The sequence below is a fragment of the Nuphar pumila genome, chromosome 17, assembly GCF_984573655.1.
Source record: "Nuphar pumila chromosome 17, dmNupPumi1.hap1.1, whole genome shotgun sequence".
Taxonomy (NCBI): domain Eukaryota; kingdom Viridiplantae; phylum Streptophyta; class Magnoliopsida; order Nymphaeales; family Nymphaeaceae; genus Nuphar; species Nuphar pumila.
The window spans coordinates 15453517-15470339 of record NC_143265.1 but is presented as its reverse complement, the minus strand read 5'-3'; the positions used below and the strand labels follow the sequence as shown (position 1 = coordinate 15470339).

The 16823-nt window shown below is 38.8% G+C and overlaps 1 pseudogene across 1 annotated transcript; it reads left to right on the top strand.

The window, feature by feature from the left end:
- The first annotated feature begins 8480 nt into the window (after positions 1-8480).
- Positions 8481-10262, top strand: LOC149811708 (dynamin-related protein 4C pseudogene; annotated as a pseudogene). The gene is made up of 2 exons (XR_016428491.1): positions 8481-8791; positions 8833-10262. The product of XR_016428491.1 is annotated as a dynamin-related protein 4C pseudogene (transcript).
- The last annotated feature ends 6561 nt before the right edge of the window (positions 10263-16823 follow it).

The window sequence follows — 16823 nt, the reverse complement described above, 5'->3', positions numbered from 1 at the left end:
CAAGGACATGGCATTGGATAGAAATGATTGGAGGAAAAGGATTCATGTGGAAGACCCAAAATGAATTTCTTTTTTGGTTCATATCGCTGACCCCAATTGTTTTGGGATGAAGGCGTAGTTGTTGTTGTTGTTGTTGTTGTATGTTTCTACATATAGGTGATGTTCAACCCTCATTTTATTGTCTTCTCTTAGTGTTTCACGCCACCCTCTCTCCATCCCCTTGCTTCTCTTTTACTTTCTGATTTCTTCTTCTTCCCTCTTGTTCTTCCTCGCATGCGATCTTTATTTTTCTTTTCCTCCATTATTTTGCATGTTTCTTCTTCTTGTGTAGTTTTGTTTTTGTTGCAGGTACACACAACTAGAAGCTTCCAAATCATATTTGGTGTGAACCACCATCTATCTTCATGATTGGCTGGCCGAGAACCCTCCTTTTGCATCTGACCAATATCTTTTCTTCCACCACCGATCTCCCTCTTCGTTAACTCGGTCTCCAATGTGTTGTAGATAAAAATGGATTTCAGCAACAAAAAGGATGTTTATGATGTGATATTCAAGGTGTAAGTCTGCTCTTTTCTACCCTCACATTTGTTGAGCAGCCCTTGATGCGTCTTCCTTCTCCTCTCTATTTTTTAGTCTTTTATCTTTTATTTTTTTTTAAAACCTGAAACTTGACCCCTTTACTTTTTCATTTTATTTTGAGTTTCTAATATTTTATAGTATTTTACGTCTAAAATCAGATTCTAGGGTCTAATCATTTTCTTGACGGTGTTTTCATTGAGTCTTGAGTCATTTTCGATCAAAACCCTAGCTGAAAAGGCTAGTCGGCTAGAGGTCTTTTGCAAAAATCGTGTTCGTGTCTTTGTCAGTCTTTATTTTAAAATTTTTATTGGTGAGTTTAGGTTAGTATGTCTCAGATCTGATTAGTTTTAATTTTTAGTGTTCTTAGATTCACGTTCTTTAGAAAACAAAATAGATTAAATTAGTTTTAGTAGAATTAGCTAGTTATCATTTTTTAATTCTTTTTATTAGTTAGTTTTAATTCCTGTCAATTCTGGTTTTCATGTTAATTAGATCAGAGTAAGTTAGCTTAGATTCATTAGAAATTAATTTAGATCAGTTAACTAGAAATAATTAATTTAATTTAGCCGAATTTCTATTTGTTTTAATTATCATTTTTAGCATAGTGTAACATGTTTTCGTTAATTAGATATTATTGTAGCTCAAAATTATTTTTAATTTATGATTAGTTAGTTTAAATTAAGTTAATCACGTTAGCTTAGGTTTAGATTGAATTATTAGTTGAGATCTTGACTCTTAATATGGTACAAATTAGTTAGTTGTTAAATTTAATGTCAAACGATTACGTTTTTCTTTTTCTTTTTTAAGTAGATTAGCTATTAAGGTAGTTTTCTTTATTGTTTAAATTTTTTTATTGTTCAGTTTGTTAAATTCGTACAACAAGTTGTTAATTAGTTATATTATTATTTGTTTGTTAGAATTATTGAATAGTTAGATCTTTTATTAGTTAGAATCTTGTATTCGGTTAGTGTTGTTTTGTCATCTTGTAGTTAGTTAACCTTTTTGTTAGTAGTTAATTGATTCTTGATAAGTTAATTAGTTTTTAAGTTGATAGTTAGATTCTTCATTCATTGAATTCACATTTTTATGTATTGAATTAGTTAATTTAGTTAATTGATTCGTGTTTTAGTTAATAATTGACCCCTTTATTTCGTAATTTAGTTAGTTGGTTAATCTTGATAGTTTTCTAAATTTTGTCACTTTAGTTTAGTTCTCTTTCAATTTAGCCATTTTAATTATTTTATCATTCCTTATTTAGTAGAATATACTTGATTATTGTTAGAATATGGTAGATCCCTTTTTGTTTTTGTTTTTTTATATTACAGGTCCCTACATTCTGCCATTATAAGGAGGAGGGTGGGTTGAGGTAGATACAAAAGAAGATGATTATACAACTCTCTCTGGAATTTCTCTGAGGGCTCGAGCATATTAGAATTTTTATTGTTTCTGTCACTTTTGTTTTTCAGTTAGCTTGTAATTAAGACTATTATTATTTTCTTTTTCAGGTATTAATAAAGTATAGTGCAGTAAATTATTTTGCCTAAGTTTTGTTCTTTGTGAAGACAATCTGACTTGCTACTATGCAACGAGTGCAAGAATTGATTTTAATTTATTATTTGGTCTGTAGTTCTTAGTTTAAAAATATTATTTACAAACTCATCACCAATAATAGTCATTCAAATCTTCAAAGGCAATATCTTCTAATCCGTTGGCATACTGTTTAATCAAACAACGTTCCACGTCTATGCCATCATGTACTATCGCATCAATGACAATACCATTGTTTATCACATGTTCGCGATCGGGTGGAGTAGAGGATCGGATGGAGGTAGAGCCGATCGTTCTTGTTGGAGTAGACGGCACTCTACGCAAGAAGAGTGTCTTCAACCTCTGCTACACCTGCAAAACAAAGCTCATATGTTCAATAACCAGCAAGGAGAAAAAGAAATATGTGATAGATATGAAAACACATGGAAATAACAAAGAAGAAATGCTTGAATTTCAAGCAAAACCCAAGGCTTCAATGGAGATGGCGTGGAATGCTTGGGGAAGAAGGTGGCTGGAGCAAGACTCAGAATAGGAGGCACAAATCCTTAGGCAAAAATGTCTAGGGTTTTCAGATTTGGCGTTTTTATATTTTGGTTCCATTTCAAAAAGAGGTTTAAAAAAAAATATTGCTAGGCGCCTCTTTTGAAGGGGTTTTCTGAAAACCTTCTCTACATGGGTTTTGGATCACGTTGGGTATGGATTATGATATTTTAAACATTGATCCAATGTCCAAAAAGGTCTACTTGGGTCGGATCTTGATCCGATTCACCTTGAAATCCATGCCCGAACACTAAAATAGTCATATCTCACTCAATTTAACTCCGATTTTTCTGAAATTCGAACCATGACTCTTTTATGTCAAAATGCATCCAATCATGGGTTCTAAACCTTAAAATCATCTAAAATGCATGAATATATTAATAACATGATATGCATTTCATGCATCGTCATTTACAAAATCATCACCAATAATAGTCATTCAAATCTTGAAAGGCAATATCTTCTGATTAGTTGGCATACTGCTTAATCAAACAATGTTCCATGTCTACGTACTATCACATCAATGACAATACCATTGTATATCACATGTTATGCTATCACCGCACGTCACCAATTAGCCCAACTCATATTATACATTCTTACAATCGATATATTTTTCACTAGGTAGAGCTAACAATGCACTCACTCTATTCTAAAGGCTCGATCTAGGACAACATTGAGCCTTGGATCAAATCCTGTAGTTCTTGTACCCTTGTTTTCTAGGAAAAAATGTCATATATATGCCCCTTTCTAAACTAGTTTTATAAAATTGAAGCCTGATTAAATCAATTATATGTTATTTGTCATTTTTTTAACTAACTCATACATGAGGACTCCAAATGGGACACCACCATGGATTGTCGGTTCGAAAACCCACGGAGTTGTTCCCTGCCGTAATGTCAAAGCTGGGTGTACTCTCCAGGAGAGAGACCTCAAGGGTGTTATATAATGCCTGCCAATGAGTGGTCAGTGATGGGTTTTCTTGAGATGGGATCAGATCATAGTGTGTTGTGATGGTATTCCGTCTGGATGTCGTTGATCTCAAGATGAATGACATCCAAAACATGTATGAATAAGAATTTATACTTGGATGGGCCTTGCTCTTTTTTCGTTTGTATATAGGATGGACGGCATATGAATGGGTTAAAACCAACAGCTCACAACAAGCTTGTTCATTATTTTGATGGGTGCCCTAAAACAAGCTTGTTCATTGTTTTGATGGGTGCCCTTATTTTTAAGATGAACGACATCCAAGGCACCTCTGACGGTGTTGCCGTCGGGTGCCTAACAAAAAAATCATAATGATAATAATAATAATAATAATTACTTTTTCTGTGGATTTCTTTTTAACAATTTTCGAATATAAAGCTTTTTTAAATGTAATCATTATTTCACTGCTTTTTATCTATTCACCACAACAAAGCCGTGGATTAGCGACGACCACATTCCGTCGCTAACAGGCTTAGCGACTGATTAGCGACGACTAGGCGACGGTATGCTTACGTCGCGAATTTTTCGACGCTAACTGGCGACAGAATAAATTCGTCGCCAGGTCTGTAGCTAATTGCGAAGGAATAACGAGCGATATATTTCGTCGCCAATCCGCCGGTACTAAACGGCGACCACAGCTTGGCGACGGATTTACGTCCGTCGCTAAGCCGTCGCTAGATTTATATGCATAGCGACGGATGGTTCCGTCGCTAGTCCGTCGCAAACACGAAAAAAAAATAAAAAAAAATATTTGAAAATTAAATACCGAGAATGGTACAATTTATATTTCCTGTATAATTTATATTTCCTGTAAATAAAAAACAAACCACACAAAAAATTCCATATAAAAGGAATCTACAAAAATTAATCGTTTCACCTTAAAATTAACAAGTTCAATTAACTACAATTCAATAATTATATTTAAGAAACAAAAAAAATAGAACTTCAACACAGTTCTCTAATCATCGCCAAGATTTTGTGTGTCTTCTTCTTCATTGCCTTTATCTGTCCCTTCAGCTCCGCTACGCTGATTATCGCTAGCAACCTACACAAGAAAAGAACAGTCAGTATTGATAAACAAAATATAATGAAATAAATTATACACTATATGTGATTCTATCATGTGCTCATATGTGTTCTAAGGCAATAAAAAAACTTTATATGTGATTCTATCATGCTCATATGTGCTCTAAGGCAGGCAAAAAACTATATATGTGATTCGATCATGCTCATATGTGTGCTAAGGAAGTCAAAAAATTAAATATGTAATTATAGCATGCTCACATGTGTTCTAAGGCAGACAGAAAAACTCTATATATGATTCTATCATGCTCATATGTGCTCTAAGGCAGGCAAAGCAAAAAACTTTATATGTGAATATATCATGAATGATATATGTTCTAAGGCAGTAAAAAAATTCTATATGTGATTTTGGCATGCTCATATGTGTTCTCAGGCAGTCAAAAAACTGAATATGTGTTCTCAGGCAGTCAAAAAACCGAATATGTGATTATAGCATGCTCATATGTGTTCTAAGGCAGTCAAAAAAACTCTATAAGTGATTCTATCATGCTCATAAGTGCTCTAAGGCAGGCAAAAAGTTATATATGTGATTCGATTATGCTCATATGTGTTCTAAGGCAGACAGACAAAAAACTGAATATGTGATTATACCTGAGAGGGACCTGCAATCGAAGATCCCCTGTTGAGCACAAGATTGTTGATCTCATCTCAGAGAAAGGGGGCGACGGTGTCATGGAAGTAGTCATTCATTGTGTCCTTAATGATCTGGCGTACATCATCACCGGAAAGAATATGCTGCTGCTTGGAGCTTATGTCGACGGAAGAAGTCGGTGAGCCGTAACTGGAACAAGCAATAACTGGTGAAGTGTTCAGATTACTCCCAAACCCGAACACGCGAAAGGCAGGGGGTTAAACCCATGCCGGAAAGGCAGGGGGTCGACCCTCTGCCGGGGCCGACCCCCTGCCAGAATAAGCAGGGGGTTGCCCCCTTGCCTGAAAATGCGGGGGGGGGGGGGGGGGGGGGTGCCTTCCTTTACCTGTCTCCGGGGGTTGGGACCGGCTAACGGTGGGACCGGGGAACGGTGGGACCGGCGAACGGCGGGAGTGGGACCGGCGAACGGCGAGAGCGGCGAACGGCGGGAGCAGCGAAAGAAGAAAAGGAAAAGCTGTCTGGGATTAGGGTTATTCAAAAATTAGCGACGGCTTAGCGACGGATGAATTTTGTCGCTAAGCCAACATAAATCAAATTTACGAAACGAGCGACGGACTATATTCTGTCGCCAAGTCCGTCGCTAAGTAGCGACGGACTGGATTCGGTCGCCAACGTCGTCGGCAAATGGTGTGACCGTAACGACAAACCATTACGTCGAAAAATCTATCGCTAAGTAGTGACGGACTGGGCGACGGACTATATTCTGTCGCTATGTTCGTAGACTTCATTAATTATAGTGACGGATGTATGTCGCTCGGTAATCCGTCGCTAACGAGCGACGGAAAAATTTCGTCGCTAACGTCCATCGCTAACAACGTATTTTCTTGTAGTGATTGTTCATCATGGTTGCAACCCTACTCCACCCTTGTTATCCATGGAGTGGGTGCTCTTAGGACGTGGACATGAACTGTGGGAAGTACATGGAGCAGATCAGGGCATATCTCATATTAACCAATTCCTCGGTTATATTCAATCTCCACCGCACATCTCACTTGATGAAAATGTATAAAGGCCCCACTCTCTTGGCCCTCAAGCAAGATGCACGGTTTTCAAGTGATGGGATTGAATATAAGAGATGAGGGGTTATACATAGGGGCATCAACGGGCCTGGTTTACCCATACTCGACCCGAACCAAACCCTATAGAGTCTGGGCATGGTGATAAATAAGAAGATCCGATTATGACCTGGGTCCGGACCTGAAGGTACGATTAAAAAATGGACCCAAGTATAGTTTGTGAAATTTTATACCAGACCCAGACTCAACCCGAATTCCGATTAAGACCCGCAAATTTTCAATGTAAAAATGATAAAAAAATATGGTTTTACGGGGTATCGTCCATGTAGTTTGTATCGGGTCCGGGAATGTTTTTTCTTATAATAGACCCGATTAGACCCGAGTCCAGTCTCGATTACCCGACAATCTGTTCCAAGTCAGGTTCCACCAGGGTCCGAACCCAACCCAACCCGTTGACACCCTTAGTTATACACTAACCGTGGAAGTCCAAGTGAAGCTTGCTTTCGAGCTATGTATATTGTGTCAGATCCGAATTCTTCTCTATATTTAGCCGTTGGGGATCCCAATTGTTTGCATCCCTAGCTACGTAAACCACAAAAGGTGTAAAAAGCTACAATCGTACGTCAAGGATGTGGAAAGGCAAAGAATTCTCAACTTTCATTACTTTCCATTCTTATACCACTTTTTTTATTCTCTTCCCATTTCCTAACTCAGCAAGGAACCTCACCTTATCGTGGCTTTGTTGATAACTGGTATTATACGTTGGCTTTGTCGATTCTCAATGAGTGGACCGAACCGGATTTGAATATAACAACGCGATGAACAAATTTTTCTTTTTCCACCGTGAATAAAAAGAAACAGACTCTTCATGTTAGAAAATTTGATTTTTCTTTTTAAAATATATCTTTTAGTGTAGAACATAAATATGAATGATATTTTTTAGCCAACAGCTTGTATTTTAGCAAACATAAATATGAAACACACGTTTGATACTGGTATGTATGACTAGAACAACCAAAACTCCTCCAAATTTGTAAATCCACACTAGCATTACGGAGTGGCTTCCACTCATCCCCCTAAGTCATCCCTATCTTGGTACCCTTCTTTGGGATTTCATTGGTGCAGGTTATTTTGATCAAATGGGACTCCATAAATAAGATCTAGCAACATTATCCATCTAGTGAAGATGAACATTTGAATCACCCCTAGGCAGGATTGTTTAGTAATTCAAAAATCAACCACAACAAAATACAAAATTTTGTGATTTAAAAATTAATATTTTTATTATAATCCAAAGGTCGATTTTTATTAAATCAACAATGTTGAATCCATCTATAGGGTCAGACTATATCAAAACAACTTACGTCAGTGGGATCTCGATGGAAAATCAGTAGAATAGAATTGTAGCCCGAGTCCGGTTCCACTCGTCACGTACGATACGGAACTATGAATCATATACACCAGGTACGATACGGTAGGAGAAGATCTAGGGATGGCAGTGGAGTGGGGCGGGGGATAAGGTCTCCACCCCGGCCCCGCCTCAAGATTTTATCCTCCACCCCTGCCTTCATCCCGGTTTCATGTCCTCCATCCCCGGTTCAAACGGGGATGAGGCGGGGCGGGGAAAAGTGCAAGTCCATCCCCGCCTCCACCCCGAGAATGGATTTTAACCTTCGTCCCCGCCTCCATCCCCGTTTCATACCCTTCATCCCCGGTCCAAACGGGGCGAGGCGGGGAGGGGCCCCGCTTCCCCCGGTCCACTGCCATCTCTAAGAAGATCTGAATCCGAGTGGTAATTCCGTGTTGAGGCTGTCAAAAGATTCAGTACTGCACATTGACACTCCATAGTACTGGGAATTCTTCCGCTTTTCCTCTTCATCTTCCCACTCATTACCTTTAATTCCTCCACCGACTACCATATTCTCTCTCTTCCTCTCCTATCAGCGTGTAACTTAGTGCAAGCGCTCTGTACCAGAGAAGTTTAAGCGACTGGCATTTTTTCATCTTAAACCCACTAAATTCTCTCTCTCTCTCTCTCTCTCTCTCTCTCTCTCTCTCTCTCTCTGAGCACCATGGCCAAGTTTTCCGCTCCTTCCGAAGAGGATTCCAAACCGGAATCAATGGGGCACTTGGCTTTGTCCTACGAGAAACGGATACGTCCACTCCTCGACGCCGTCGACCGTCTCCGGCGACTCAACGTGATGAAGGAAGGGATCCAACTCCCCACCATCGTCGTCGTCGGCGACCAATCGAGCGGCAAATCGAGCGTGCTTGAGTCGTTGGCCGGGATAAGCCTCCCCCGGGGACAGGGCATTTGCACCAGGGTTCCTCTGATCATGAGGTTGCAGAATCACCGTCAAGATGAGCCCCAACTGGTCCTCGAGTACCAAGGAAAGTCTGTTGCTTCATCAGAGAAAGAGATAGCAAGGTAACAGTAGACGACGTTAACATCGGACTCGGTTACGTTTGTGTTAGAAACCGAGTCGGAAACGACGAGTCGTACGCAGAAGCCAGGAGCAAGGAAGCCGAACTGTTCAGGAGCCATCCCCTGCTGTCGAAGATCGATAAATCGATCGTCGGTGTTCCCGTTTTAGCTCAAAAGCTAACGCAGATTCAAGCTTCCATACTCGCAAAATGCTTGCCGGACATCGTCACGAAGGTGAACGAAAAACTCAACCTCAATATGGCGGAGATAAGCGAGCTCCCCAAGTGCCTGACGACCGTCTCCGAGGCAATGGCAGCGTTCATGAGGATTGTTGGTGCCTCAAAGGAGTCACTGAGGAAGATACTCTTGAGAGGAGAGTATGAAGAGTTCCCGGACGATGAGTCCATGCACTGCAGCGGCCGGTTGGCCGACATGCTCGATTGCTACGCTAATGAGCTGCGGACAAAGTACCCAGACCAGGGTCTGCTGCCATCAAAGTTTCTGGTGGAAGAGATGCGTGTCTTAGAGGAGTCGCAAGGAATTTGGCTCCCCAATTTCCTGACTCGAGTGGCTTTCCTAACCTTGTTGCATGAGAAAGTTAGGCGTGTTTCCCATTCTCCCGTAGAGTTCATCAACAAAGCGTGGAGCTATCTAGAGGAAGTGGTTCTGCGTGTGTTCGTGATGCACTCAAAATCTTACCCTCAGCTTCAGCTGTCTGTGAAAAGGGCAGCTCAAAACGTCATTACCAAGATGAGGGCTCTGTCGCTGAAGAGAGTAAAGGAGATTGTTGACACAGAGAAGATCACGGATTATGCTTGCAATCCTGAGTATAGAAGTACATGGTCGAGCTTGATCGGCCACCAAAATCAGTTTGTGGAAATGTTGGATTTTTATAACGGGGAGAAGGTGAAGATCGAGGGATATGGAGAGGTTGGTGTGGGACACCTGAGGAAACACCCTTCTCTGATTGTAGAGCAGGCGTTTGATATGAAGATGAGGGTGGTGGCCTATTGGAAGATTGTTGTGATGAGGTTGGTGGATAATGTGGCGCTGCACCTCATATTTGCGCTGCAGAACCTTGTGAATGAGGAGCTTGATGCAGGGATTATCGAGGACTTGGTTGGGTCTCACTTGGGAGGGATCAAGAGGATGCTGGAGGAGTCGCCCTCGACCGTGAGCAAGCGGAAGCAGCTCAACAACAGCATTCAGTTGCTGCGGGAGGCTAAGCATGCACTGTCATCCATAATGGATCAGATTGCTGCCCACACCAAGTTGGAGGATTTTGAGTAATTTGTGTGGTTTTTTCTAGTTGGTTTCCCATCGTGTGTGCCCTCTGTCAGTCTCTGTTTGATCAATATATTGTAGCCCATATAGCTTAGGCTATATCATATCGGTATATTTATATTCTGATTGTGTTTTTTTCATTAGCAACTAAATTTCCTTCGTCATTATATTTACCCAATAGCATCAATGCCATTGTTTAATTCCTCATTAATGGAATTAAACAGTGCCAATCAAGCTGATGGAGAATGAATCTAACGTGCTTTGAATCCCATACATCCCCCATATCTTTTAAATGGCATCGTTTTGGATCTGGATTAATAAGGGCTGCTTGAGGACCCTAAAATCACCCAAATTCACTAGGCTGCTGTCATTACAATTCGACATACACCAATCCAGACACGAATGATTACTTGGTTAAAACAACAAATACTCGGGATTCCCTCAAACCCTTGGCCATCATTCAAACATTGGTTCAACCAGACATCCAAGGAAAGGTGGTGTAAATCTTAGAAATTATACTCACAAGTTTACTACAGTACACTGATTTACATCGTTTTGCTACACTGCGCATTAGGGAAAAAAAGAAAAAGTTCTTTTTTCATTCATGAATATACCATAATTCCGGGATGATGCACAAGCTCAGCTAGATGTGATTTCTTTGCTTGATGACAAAAATCAAGCAAGGTACAAAAAATCGCTGGCTAAAGTACCTCTAAATATAACGGATCGAGCTTAAGTCTACAAAGCTCTCACTGTGACTGACCAATTATACTTCGACCCATGAATTTGAGTCTGATTTTCGGCAAAGAACCACCGCCTTCAGAAACCTCGACTTTAGCTTTACCACCCTTTACCAGTTTCTGTTCAACTGCAGGATTCACCTTTTGCAGTTCTGCATATGAAACTTTTGCATCAGCAGATGAAACATTCGTCCCAACAATTGCCTCTTTGCTAGCCGATTTCGCCTTCTCTTTCTAGCTTTGTTTTTTCTCCTTTTTCAAACGTTTCCGCTCCAAATACACTGGATCATCACGTTTCCTCCAATTTCAGTTGTGAAGAAAACATCTGAGAGTTATCATGCATATCAGAACTTCTGCTGGGATCGTTCACCTGAACGGACAGCGCCTTAATGCTCAAATATCGCTCGGATTCTCTTTCAATATTTTCAGTCTTCATGCTAGGTGATGATTGGTCCTCTAATGCTCCTCTTTTCGAATCTGCTGTGCATTGCAACTCCTTTCCCATCTCTTCCTCTTTTACAAACTTAGCACTTCCAACACTCGCGGTCATACGGGATCCATGATCGTGGGAAGAGTTTACCTCTTCCATGTTTTGATTGCTTATGCTGACAGGTTCACTCATGACCCTGACAGGGGCATCTACTGATGCTGAGCTGCTGCCCGCCAAGTATATTTCAACTGGCCCACCTTGAGAGTTTTCTATCAAATTCTTTGTCAGATCTAGGAAGTACAGAATTTTGTTTGACCCGGATCTTAACCACAGGCAATTTGCGCTCAGTCCCATTAGATACGGCATCTGCTTCCTTGCCTGCTTCCGCAGGACAGGCATCCGATGAGATTATAGTCAAGTCAGTAGGTGGCAGTTCTTGTGGCTTTGAAATTTTTAGCTTGAGCATAGATGGTTTAATCTTTGGTTCGCTGCAAGTTTCTGGATCCAGCATAGGGTGATGGCTGCAAGTTTCGGGATCCAGCATAGGGTGCACAGTAACCTTGGGGACACCATAAAGTGTAGGCGGTCAGAAAGTAGGAGTGGTCAGAATCTGTGATGCCTCTTTTAAGTTACAAAAGCTCAAGAAACACTATTTGGAGGTTCCTCATCTTATCAAAATGACTTGGAGATTTAGAGAAGGGACTCCGCCTTTGAAACAGCACAACAAAGTACCAAATACCAAGGAGTCAGGGGAAATCAGATAACCACAATGGGGAAAACAAAAACCAAACTACGTATTTTCAAAAGATAACAAGTAGATCTAAGTCAAACAAGTGCAAGCATGGCTCTCTTTACTCATCAAATTATAGTATGAACTTGTGAAAACCAGAAAATGAGAAGCAAAAATAGAAAAACGAGAAACCACCGTAAGTTTCAAAATTAGGGTACGACTTTTAAAAGGTAGAATGTTCTAAACACCAACTTGGTTTGATTATCAAAAAACTCCAGCCAGCTAAATCAATTTTTTAGGATTAGTGATTGGTTCGGTTAACTTTATAATTTTTATTTTTGCTGATCATTTTTAATCAGCATAACAATTTCAATCAAGCATGTTTATGCCCACCTTCCTGCGAGGGTGTGTAGTATGCAGAACAATCAATGTCAAAGGAAGACATTGTTGAAGGCTTTTACACTCCCAAGAAGGCGTAGTAGTCCAATAAGTCTGAAGCTCTTTACAGTGTCACAGGATCCAAATCCACACATTGACTGACATATACGCAAGGCATGCCTTGCCAGCTTAACTTGCCCTGTGGTACAAATCAAGTTAATCACATAGAATGGGAATAACCCAGGCTTAAACAAGGGATCCACCAAGTACCTCTTAGAGATGGCTCTTTGTCTATGAATTGAATGAACAAAATCAATGCTTCATCAAGGCCTTTTCCATTCGAATTTGCCATAAAGCTACATTCTGGAATGGCTTTATGAGTTCAAGCACACGATCCTTGAAGTGGGAGGAAGAAGCAGTTTAGTACCAGAATACTACAGCAGATGGTGCAGAAGTTAGGGAAATTGACTTACAAGAGGCACGGAGACAGAAAGCTTCAGAGCAATTTGAGTGAGCGTACGAATGCAGTTGAATGTCAAAATCCCATTATAGCTTGGCATCAACTTGCCACGAAAAGTGGAGCCTAACATCACTCCAATGGACTTTAGACAACTAAGGGACAGAAACAAGTTCAACATCAATATGGATTTGTTATTTGGGCAGGTTTGGGTATCCCTTAATGGGTTGGGTATCCGACCGGTTGACAGCCCTACTTACATCATTATTCCAAATCCCATCCGAATCCAAAGCCGAAAATGATTGTATTGTAGGAGTAATTTGACTTGATTCCTTAAAAACTTTACATTTTTTTATATTTTCTCGATGCCCAAAATCTCAAATATACGGCATCGTTAAGATCCTTTTACGCCTCGCAATTACAAATTTAGGCCTTTTTGTGATAAAATTGTAATATGTCCAACACCCACTTAAATCCAGAATCACAGCTTTTTTTATGTGAATTTAAACCTCATGAACTCATATAAATTTATTTGCAAAATTTTGGTAAAACTGAAACCACCAAAATCGCAAATATCCTATTCTTTCATATATATTTTATGAAAACACAAAAATAAATGTATGAAACCCCACTTACCACTTACCACTAAATTCACAAATATCATATTTTTTCACATATATTTTCTGAAATCGCATAAATTTATGTGTGAAAGTGCACTTACCACTAAATTCGCAAACATCTTACTTATTCACATATATGATGTGATATTGCATAAAATTATAATACGGTTCTAGTTTGCGAAACCCTACTAAATTCGCAAATATCTTATTTATTCGCATATACTATGTGTTCTCTCATAATTTTGTGAACCTCATAATATCGCAAATATCATACTTAATTATTTGAGAAAGCATGGCACATATGTGATATGGCTTATTTGTTGCAAAATATTTTCTTAAATCATATATAAACCCATTGTTGTCCTTAATATGATTATTTTCTCATAATCTAGGTTTTTTTTATCTTTTGTCCTCAACAAGTGGTCTCCAACCTGCTTCTCTTCCAACAATTATTTTTGTCAACAATTTTTGGATTCATCAAAGGTATTTCATCGTTACTGAACCATCGATGGCATATTTTTTTGTTAAGCATGTGTTCACTTTTGTTTAAGGGTTAAATCAAACAGTGTTCAATTTTGTTTAATGGTTGAATCAAACATTGTTATGTTTTATTTAACGGTTACATGAAATAGCGTTCACTTTTGTTTTGTTTTTTTTAAGGCAGACAATGTGGCCTTTTTGAAACACGTATATGTTGTTTGCTTTTTGCAATGCTTGTTCAATATAACATGTATTGTTATTGTAGAAAAAATTGAATTTGTTTATTAATACAGTATGACCAATAAGAAGGGGACCACATCCACATCATCTGAAATTTATTATGCACAAGAACAAAAGCCAATGAAGAACTATGAACTAGGTCATCCTGGTAATTTCGAAGCACAACTTAGTGTGCATAAGTGGGTAGAGAGAGACACATCCATTGCAAAAAATGTGAGTATTCAACATTTTTTACAAAAAATGCACCATCAATAATCGCATACAGTTGTATTCAAGCAGTGAACAACTACAAGTTTCAAAGTGGCCCACATCAAAGGTTGAATATGCAGAAAAAGTTGAGCAGTTTGTAGGCACAGCCTTGTCTTCCATCACGAAATCATGTAAGGATGGAGGAGTTTTTAGGCACAATCTTCTCTCCCATCTCGAAAGCATATAAGGAGGGGGAGGGTAACCCATTGGCTAACTATGAAGTTGTTGCTAACCTGAATGGTTATGAAGCTAGAGATGCGGTCACCTATACTTTAGCAAGGGGCTAAGGTTAATATAGACCTTCTTTAGGAAGTAGATGTAGGTGAGGGTCATGTGGTTGGGTCAGATGCGAACAACTCAGAAATTAACTAATTTCATTGATTTATTGGCCATGTATATGTGCAATATGTAGAAATTTATTACAATTAACTGATTTCATAGATTAATTGATATATATATATATTATACATGAATTCATTGCAGTTGACTGATTTGAGTAAAATTAATTTAAATTATAGTATTTTCAGCCAATTAATTCAAAAGAGCCAACATCTTACATGCACTGGTTCTACTAGAACCAAGCACACCAATGGTTTTTAACACTAACGAAGGAAAGTGATGAGTTGTTGGATCGAATGCATTTTCTCAAAATCTTAGATATCACACCATGGAACATCAATCACCCTTTCTTAGAGGGCATTGTACAATTTTAGAAATCGGTAATCAACACATTCCTATTCGAAGATCTTTAGATGACCATCATGTTGGAGGATGTGACACGAATAACCGGACTGAAGTGTCATGGGAAGCCAGTTAGTGGATAACGATGAAAAAAATCTAAGCATTTGTGTGATATTTATTTGAAAACAGATAATAATGCATTCAAAGTCGATAAGATCATCTTTTCATCGCTTGGGAGCAATTATGACCACAATACGGCAAGGAGAATGAAGGTGAAACTATCATGTGTTGGAGAGAAGGGCGATAGTAGGGTGGACAAGACGGTGATAGCATTCTTGCTATACTTGTTTGATACATTTTTATTTATCGACACTAGTGGGAAGTCGGTCTACGCATTGTACATTGAACTTTTGGAAGACCTGGATCACATCGATCAATACGCATGACGAGTAGCTGCACTTACACACATGTTTGCAAGATTAAGTAGCACGAGGAGCAAAAGAAAAAACTTTGTTGGAATATTGGTGTTGTTGAAGGTATTTATTCGTTTATTATACCTAAACTTTTGATTTATAGTTATTCTTATATTTACATACTCTGTTTTGAGACATATTGTGTATTAATCATTGTTAATCATTGTTACGTAGGTTTGGATATGAGAGCACATATTTATTGAAATGCCCTAGATACGTGTCGTTACTCATAAATTTTCATGTGTCGTAATGTGGAGTCAGTCATGCAACAAAGAGGGTCATGATCGAAGATTAGTGGGTCCTCTTATATTGTGTGCCGGTTGCGCTGCTTCGCTTCACATGCTGACTAGGGAAAACATAAGTATTATTGTTGATAGTTTATATTTTTTTTAATAAATGCATGTCTATAGGTCTAACCATAAATGAAATGTAAGTAAATTGGCGCTCCTATGAAGGCACATTGGAGGAGGAGAAAAATATCGATGTGGTTGTGGGGGCCAAGGACATTGTCAGGAAGGACATTTGGATGCAAAACATGAATTAAGTTGAGTGTCATATGGCTAGCTGAGTCGTTCAACAGTTTGAGTTTGTTCAATAACCAACTAGGCGCCTTCCTATAGTTAGCAAATTTCTATCGCATGTCATGAAAGATTGAACAAAGGATTACCTCATGGTATTTTTCTCTGGATTTATGGCACGAGAGCGGCAAATACATCAAGTTGTCATTCAAGGAATATGCTACCAATGACAATTTTATAGCTGCCAAGCAGGTTGCATGTTCTTTAATGGCAAAGAGAACCTTTAGGAGGAGAAGAAAGTTGGAGAGAAGCACAAAAAGACCATAAATTCATTGAAAGGAGAGTTTACTCTTGCACTTGAAGAAATTTTCAGGTTGAAGAATATGATACGTACTCAAGTTGGCCTTCTGGAGAACACAAATATGGTTATTGATGAACTACGATCACGAGAATCACAACGTCCTCAATTATATAAATTTATTTGATTGTTTTTTATTTTTTTGTATATATTCAAAGATCAACATTGTAACTCTTTGATTTATATATAATGTCATTGATTAAATGTTTAAATGATTTGAATGTAAAACTGAAACCACTGTTGAATGTTTAAATAATTTGAATATAAAACTGAAATCACTGTTGAATGTTTAAACTGAAATCATAATTGAATGTTTAAATTATTTGAATGTTCAAACTAAAAGCATTGTTGA